At 42.0% G+C, this 7,601-nt stretch overlaps 1 long non-coding RNA gene across 1 annotated transcript in view; it reads right to left on the reverse strand.

Moving 5' to 3' along the window:
• The window catches only part of LOC123351168, a 55,064-nt gene extending 47,825 nt beyond the window's left edge, over positions 1-7,239 (reverse strand). The window contains exon 1 of the long non-coding RNA XR_006573944.1: positions 7,122-7,239. This is a non-coding gene — a long non-coding RNA (uncharacterized LOC123351168). The remainder of the gene's footprint in view (positions 1-7,121) is intronic.
• Positions 7,240-7,601: the final 362 nt, after the last annotated feature.

A 7,601-nucleotide genomic window follows, 5' to 3' on the forward strand; every position in this document is an offset into this window, starting at 1 on the left:
AGAGTATTCTGCCAAGAGTCAGGACTTGGGAGTTATTTTTTCAACTCTGCCCGTGGTACCCTAGGTAAATCTTCCCTTCTATTTACCTAGCTGTTTAATGAGTATAATACCTCCCTACCTCACAGAGGTTTTCATTAAGTTTAACTGATATTTTCAAATGCTTCTCATACTGCCATAGGAGTTCAATATATCGTTATCATGGAAAGGGCCTTCCAAAGTAGGTTTTTCCTATACCATAAACCATATCCTGAAGCAATTTACCTTTACAATAATAATAAATCTGGAGATGTGCAGGGATATAGATACTGTCCCCAGTTTGGGACTGAGTCTCCTCACAAATTCAGGATGCCTGACTTCCACTAGAATAAGTCTAACATTCCCTATATTTCTTTCACAACATGCTCCACACCTTTTAGAGCTAGATTATCAAAAAAAAAAATCTTCTCTGCGTGTGGACACAATTCATGCTACCAACGTTTGTGCCTGCATTTTGTGCTCACAGTTCAACTGGGGACGTCCCTGGCACCTGCATTTCAAATGAGGGTGCAAAACGGAGTGTTTGAAACTGTCACAAATTACAGGTGCAAATACTCTGAATTGTGTCCTTAATTTGTTTTTTCGGTGAACTTCAATTTGGTGTCTTGAAATTCTTGTTGCTCTTTAAAAATTGAGCCTGTCAAGGGGGAGTCTTTTGGCTGCTTCACGTTATCCCCTTCAAAGTATAGACATATTTTTCGGTAACATCTATAGCGCTCAATACTGGACACAAAGAAGGTTCTCATCACAGCTATATAAATCAATTTCCATTACTGGAGATTGAACACCGGAAGAGATCTCATCAAGGCCATATGTATCAAAGAAGCCACCTCCATGGAGAATTACATTGCATTTGTCTAGCAACTCACCCAGCCATCATGTTCTCTCTAGTTGCACACTTGCATTTAAACAATTCCTGATTACTATGCTGCAGAATCTTTGCAATTAACATCTCTTTCCTATTTTTTTCTAAGTCTCTTTTTTTCTTAATTACTTATCTGTGCTCTAAATCCTTTTCAAGTGCTGCTAGACAAAAAGACTAAGGGTCACATCTTCAGCTGGCATTTATTGATGGAGTTTCACCGATTTCAGTGGCACCAGTGCACAGACTCAGAGATTAATTTCCAGCCCATAAACTGGACAATGGGTGCACTCTGTCTCATTAAACTCCTCGCCTTTTCTTGCCACCTCTTGCTGTTTGTCTTGTTTCTTGCAACCAGCATACATCCAACCTTCATGCTGTTGTTATTATTTATTACGTATATGGCATCATAGATATGCAAAGGGCTTTGCAATGGAGATAAAGATTGACCTTTTGCCCCAAAAAATATACTCTAAGGTCTCAATCCTGCAAAGATTTATGCACACTACCCTCGGGAGCAGTATTGTTGAGTTTAATGGACGGCTCACATATGTAAAGTTAATCAATCACATGCAGGACTTAGGTTTCTGCAGGGTTGAGGTCTAAGATCGCAACATGAGAAGATGACACCACAGGGAAGGGGAGGCAAAGGGAAGGAGAAGAGGGTATTCAACAAGACACTTTGGATGCTAGTGCACACATCTAGGGTTAGATTGTAATTTACAATCTGCGTTGAGTAAAAGGCAGAGACACAGTGCGCACCTTGCTCCATGGAAGACTGAAGCAGCACAAGGCCTTTTCTGGCTGAAGCTCATTTTCCCCCGGCCCTGCATTACCTGGAGTACTGGAGGATAGAGCATAACTTTGTCCCCCTCTTCATTCCCCACTCACCTACACAAGAGAGGGACTAGCATACTGAATGCAGGGGTGCAAAGGGGCTCCCTATCTTGCTTGCTTCCCCTTGCAGAAGTGAGATATTAGAAAGGACTTGAAGGAGAGAGGAGGAGGTCTGGTGGATGTGGTCAGGAATGGACTTCCAGGCGTAGGTGCAGAAGGAAAAAAGGCAACAGAGACAGGCAAAAGGCACTAGTGGAATAGCTCTTCTGCACATGGTCCCTCCCACGTCCTTTAACCTGGGCTTACAGAATCTGAAGTAAAGGACCTGAGAGGAAACATAAGCATTAAAAGCACCCTAGGGCTCCATTTTTTAGTGTTTGGAAATACAGCATATATGTACTATGTGTATGGCAGTTTATGATAGACTGTTTAGATAGTTTCCTATCAGTCACAAAGATCCCCACCATGGATCAGAGGCAGCTTTCTAAGGGTGTGTCTGCACCATCTGGAATAAAGTAGAGGGTGAATTCAAAGTGGATTAACTATTCCCAATTCACTCCATGCAGGGGCAGATGCTCTTACTCAGGAATAAGAGTGCTGTTTTATTCCAAATTTGCTTAACCCATTTCCAAAGTAGCTTCAGCTAATTCAGAATAAGGCACTCTACATAAAAGCCTCCACGCATGGAGTGCATCAGGAATAGCTATTCTGGAGTAACTCCCCATGTAGACAAACCCCAACAGAGCGAAGGAGGGATCAAATAGTTGTCATTGAGCTGCATGCTTGCGAGGACTTTATTCCCATTTGCCTCAGTGGGTCCTGAGGTTGCACAGCACCTCGGTGAATCAGGACAGTTCTTTAGAGGCCTGCTCCATAGCCTACACTGAAATCAGTGGGAGTCTTTCGACTGACTTCAGCAGGACTTTGTATCACGCACCAGATCCCCACTGACTTCAGTGTCACCAGAGTTTCACTCTACGTACCTAGGCTCCTAAAATCGTGCTTAACTTTAGGCCTCCAACTTTGCAAAATGTGGCCTCCACAATGGGGGTGGAAGAAAACAGTATTTTACTTTATCAAAGCAGCTGGAATGGTTTGTAGTCATTAAAGCAGTGATGAGAGTAACGGTCAAGTTGGGAACCACTGTCCAAGGAATTGGTGAGCATGGCTAATTGCACCGTCTGTCAGTCCTTGAGCTATTTACAAAGGGCTTGAAGATGCTGCAGGATGGTGATCATGTGTCTCTCTCCTCAGAGTTGGGGGAACAAAAGAAAAAAAGCTTTAAGCTAAAATTTTCCTCATAACCTTTCTGCTGAGACACAAGCTTCGTGAGGTAAATAAGCAGGGCTGGTGTTGGATTGTAAAGTAATATGAATGTATTAGGAATATGAATAGTAGTTCTGCCAGCTAAGATTTTAAAGCATCCTTTAAACCCCAGTGATGGAAATTTCTGTCAGGTTCCTGTGGCTTTGTATGAATAGGTATCATTTGCATGCTTGTATAACAGAAAATATATTTACTGCAGCTAAGATGACTGAAATAATAGTTACTTCTCCTGGTATTTTTTATTGCATTGAGGGCCCATTTGTCTCTCATTTACAACAGTGTAAATCAGGAACAACTGAATTGAAGTCACTGGAGTTAGCAATGTAAAGTTGATACAAGTGAGAAGAGACTCAGGCCCTCACATCTTGAAATGGATGGAAATGGCTTCTAGAATTTGAAAATCAACTAGCAGCTATGGATACAAACAAGGACAAAGATGGAAAGATTATTGTTGCACTATGTTGGAGCCAAAGCATATAATATTTTAGAAAATATCTCAGCAAGCACTTTGAGACCACATGAAATGTACAAAGCTATGCATAACAGAGCACTGCAGTCTAAAGCTAAATATTAAGCAGGGCTGGTTTTAAACTCAAGATGGGCCAAACAAGGAGCTGATGGGGGTGCATGCACGTTAGCAGATGCCCTTGATATAAATGAGAGCTGATTGCATGCAGGGTGTTAATCATGAGGACTCCTTGAGTTTGGAATTCACTGGAGGTTTTTCGCCTTCCTCTGCAGCATGGGGCACGGGTCACTTGCTGGAGGATGTGTATAATGGTCCCTTCTGACCTTAAAGTCTATGAGTCTAATGCTCTCATTTATCTGCCAGAGTCCAGACTTGTTAACCTTCCAGTGGCCCATCTTCTCATCAGTGTCGTTCATTAAGTAATTACAGGTTTCATGCTGCACTGGGTTGGCTCAGGTCCCTGAAGTAATGGTGCAGGCATGCACCAATCGTCAGATGCATGCAGGTGTTATGGTTACATTAATTGTGGTTTGTTTCATTCCAAGAGTCCCAATTTTGGGCAGTTTTGTCTGGACAGCTGAGGTTAGATTTCCCTTTGGGAAGTCAGAATGATCAGGTTCTGGGTTTTCCAAACCATCCCTCAGAAGCTTGGAGATGCAGATTAGGCATTGGCCCATCCTTTGTGCCAACGAACTCACAAGGATGGCTGAGCCCTTGTGGGGAAGTTCAACGTTTCCTTCTGAGGTAGCCTGCATGGAGTTACATGTTGTCAACAAGCCTTGGGATAGGTTCCATCTGGGCTTGGGGTGGACATAGCCTAGTTAGGCCTTGGATTGTTTAGACTTCTCTGAATTGGAATATCAAAAGGAGAGGAAGGTCAGCCACAGCCTAGGGTTGCCTTTAAGGGTATCTTTTTCCTGGTCCTGGGGTACAAAGTTTCAGAAGGCCCATTTTCAAAAGTGACTTATGTGCCCAAATTCTACTGATGTTCAATGGGAGTTACCTAAATCATATAAAATAAATGTACCCCTTGAGCCTAATCTAGTGTCCACTGAAACCCATTGCCTGGGATTATAACCTTTGGCTGCAACTTGGTTGCAGTTAACTCCAAGTCTAATGCACGTGTTCAGCTTCACATGCTGCCCTTACGGTATAAAGGGCTCCTCACAGTGGCGGAGGTCTTTGAAGATATTATCAGAGCTGTAATTCAACCAGCAAGTAATACCTTTAACCTCACAGGTACTTTAGTTTTTAGAAATACCAGATGGCAACATGAAGTTCTAAAGTGGTGTTTTTCCAGGGGTTGAAAGTTCACAGCCTTACTTGAAATAAAGAAATGTGTGGATTTTTCAGCAAATTATCTTCCATTTTATAAAAGTTGCTTTTTCATAAGGATTTGGTCTTTACACTGTAAAAGTTCAGGTTATTAAAGCAGCAAGTCAGACTGTAAACACTAGGGAAGTGAATTTTTTTCTAGCCGGAGCCATATTACTCTTTGAAATTTTTAAATAGCATTTCACATGTATGTGTGTGCACTAGCTAGACAACAATGCTGTATTTCTGTGATTGCATGCCTCTGAATTACACAAATCTACCCCCATGTCATATGTTGATGCCTCAGCTGATTTGATACTCATTCCAGATGCTAGCTATGGTATCCTCGGTGCTATCCTGGGACAGGAGGTGAAAAATAGAGATCAGAAGATCATTTCATATGTGAGTCGTAAGCAATCCGCCAGACACAGCACAAGAAAAAAGTCTGAGGATGAAGTTTGAACCTGAGAACATGTTCATTTGTTTGTGATGCAGTGTCTTAAACTAAGAGTAGCAATTCATCAATGATAACCCTAGAGAAAGGGAAAGGACCATGTGCAGAGGGAGACCTCTGTGGGTGGACCTCGCACCTCCCTTGCAGAAATGCTTTTACAGGAAAAGCAGCTACCACCATGATACGATCTCCCCACTGCTGAAGTTGTGTAGTTAATAGAAGCTGCATCCCCCTCCACTCTCCATCCCACTCCTACAATTGACTCTTCTCCAACCGTGATTTAATCCAACTTCCTTGTGTGCCAGGTCTTTAGAGTATACAAACTATTTCAGATTCTTCCCTCCTCCTCGCACTGCCTTTCTTTCACTGCCTCAGTAACACCCACGAGCTATTTTAATATGGCCTAAAATATCATCTGGGTCCCCTTGGCTCCTGAGGCAACAGCTAGCAATTTCTTTCCATTTTAGAAAACTTCCCACTGTTCTGGCTTTCTGACCTTCAACATAAAAGTAATTTCCTAAGACTTCCATCAGCACAGTAAAAGCACACCTCACATTCCTCAATGGATACTAGCCCTATACAACACACTTGTGAGGGAGGGAAGAATTACCCCATTTTACAAATGGGAAACTGAGGCATCCGACCAATTAATTAACTTGGCCAAGGTCACCCCAGAAGTCAGGAATTGAATCCAGGTCTCCTAAGGCCTAAGTCAGTGTACTAGCCGCTAGGACACCTTTCTTCTGTTCTGATATTCCAATGTTTCTAACTTAAAGTGGTTCTTATAAAAAGATCTCAGGATTTACAGACTCATAAATTTGTCATATCCAGAAATTAATTTGCCCTATTATTACACTGGTCACCTTTTGGTAACATTTTAAAATAGATGACTCAGGATTTTTTTTTAACGTTGATATAGCCAAGGCTCTAGGCTGATCCATTTTCATTTCTCCAGCATGAAATGTATGTAGCTCAGCCCAGAGGTACGGCCTGCATCATTTATTATTCAGATAGTCTCGTATTGGTTCGGTTGGTGATACAATATGAAGTCTGCTTAGCAGTTAAGGAGCTGGATTCCAAAAAGGTAAGATGGAGACACAAGGGGAAAATCACCCTGTTGTACTAACAGTGTGACACACACGAATCCTGGCAAGAGACTAGTGTTTCTTTCCTGTCACGTGACTCTGGTCAGAATTACAAATGGTTATGTGTCACATGGCAGAGGTCAGCACCTACTGACCTACTAGGGGATACTATTATACTTGCTATCAGACATGCAAGGTGACAGGAGAGATCTCTTCAACCAGATGGAAAAAAACAGGAGTACTTGTGGCACCTTAAAGACTAACAAATTTATTGTAGCATGAGCTTTCGTGAGCTAAAGCTCGAAAGCTCATGCTACAATAAATTTGTTAGTCTTTAAGGTGCCACAAGTACTCCTGTTTTTTTTGCGGATACAGACTAACACGGCTGCTACTCTGAAACCTGTCAACCAGATGGGTAAATCCTACTTCCCTTACCAATGGTAGGGGCTACTTGAAATCAAGGGAGGCTGAAAACAGGGAGAGCATTGCTGGAAACAGATCAATATATGAGATAAGAGAAATATCAACAAAGAGTTTAACTGTTAAAAGTTTCCCATGGAGGTCCTGCTCCTGAACTCCTCTGATTGCCTTCAATAGGAGTTTTGCCAAGATTAAGCAATACAGGATCGGATCCTTGATGTTTCTCATTTAAAATACATTTAAAAAAAAATCTCTAATCTACTTTGCATGCTTGCAGACTCCCCATTCATCACAGCTTGGAAACTATCCCTTGCTTACCTGCCTTTGGCATTCTCAAGAGTACCAAAACAGCTGATGGCTAAATGCCGTGCACAATATCAGTACCATGACCAGGTGCTACAAGTAATAATATTGCACCACGTGTCAGGCTGGCCTGTCCCAACCCAGCAGATGTGGAAGGAGCAGCTCACTCCTTGTTAGCAAATTTATATAAGGCTGATATTTCCTCCACCCCTACCTTCCAAATAGCTAAATCAATTCAATGACCTATTCAGGGCCTCAATAGATTTAGTTGCTTTCAAATCATTCAATCAGTCTGGATGAGGTATGTATTGAAGTAGATTCTTTTTGTGGGGAAGAGTAGAATTAAAGCTGGGGTACAAAGAGATTAAGGTCAAAAATTTCCACTAATTTTGGGTACCCACTTTGAGACACATAGGACCTGATTTATTAGAGTACTTCGCATTATATAGCATTTTATATGTTCCAGGCACAGCTCCCATTGACTTCAGCTGCTCA

The sequence above is a fragment of the Mauremys mutica genome, chromosome 16, assembly GCF_020497125.1.
Source record: "Mauremys mutica isolate MM-2020 ecotype Southern chromosome 16, ASM2049712v1, whole genome shotgun sequence".
Lineage (NCBI taxonomy): Eukaryota > Metazoa > Chordata > Testudines > Geoemydidae > Mauremys > Mauremys mutica.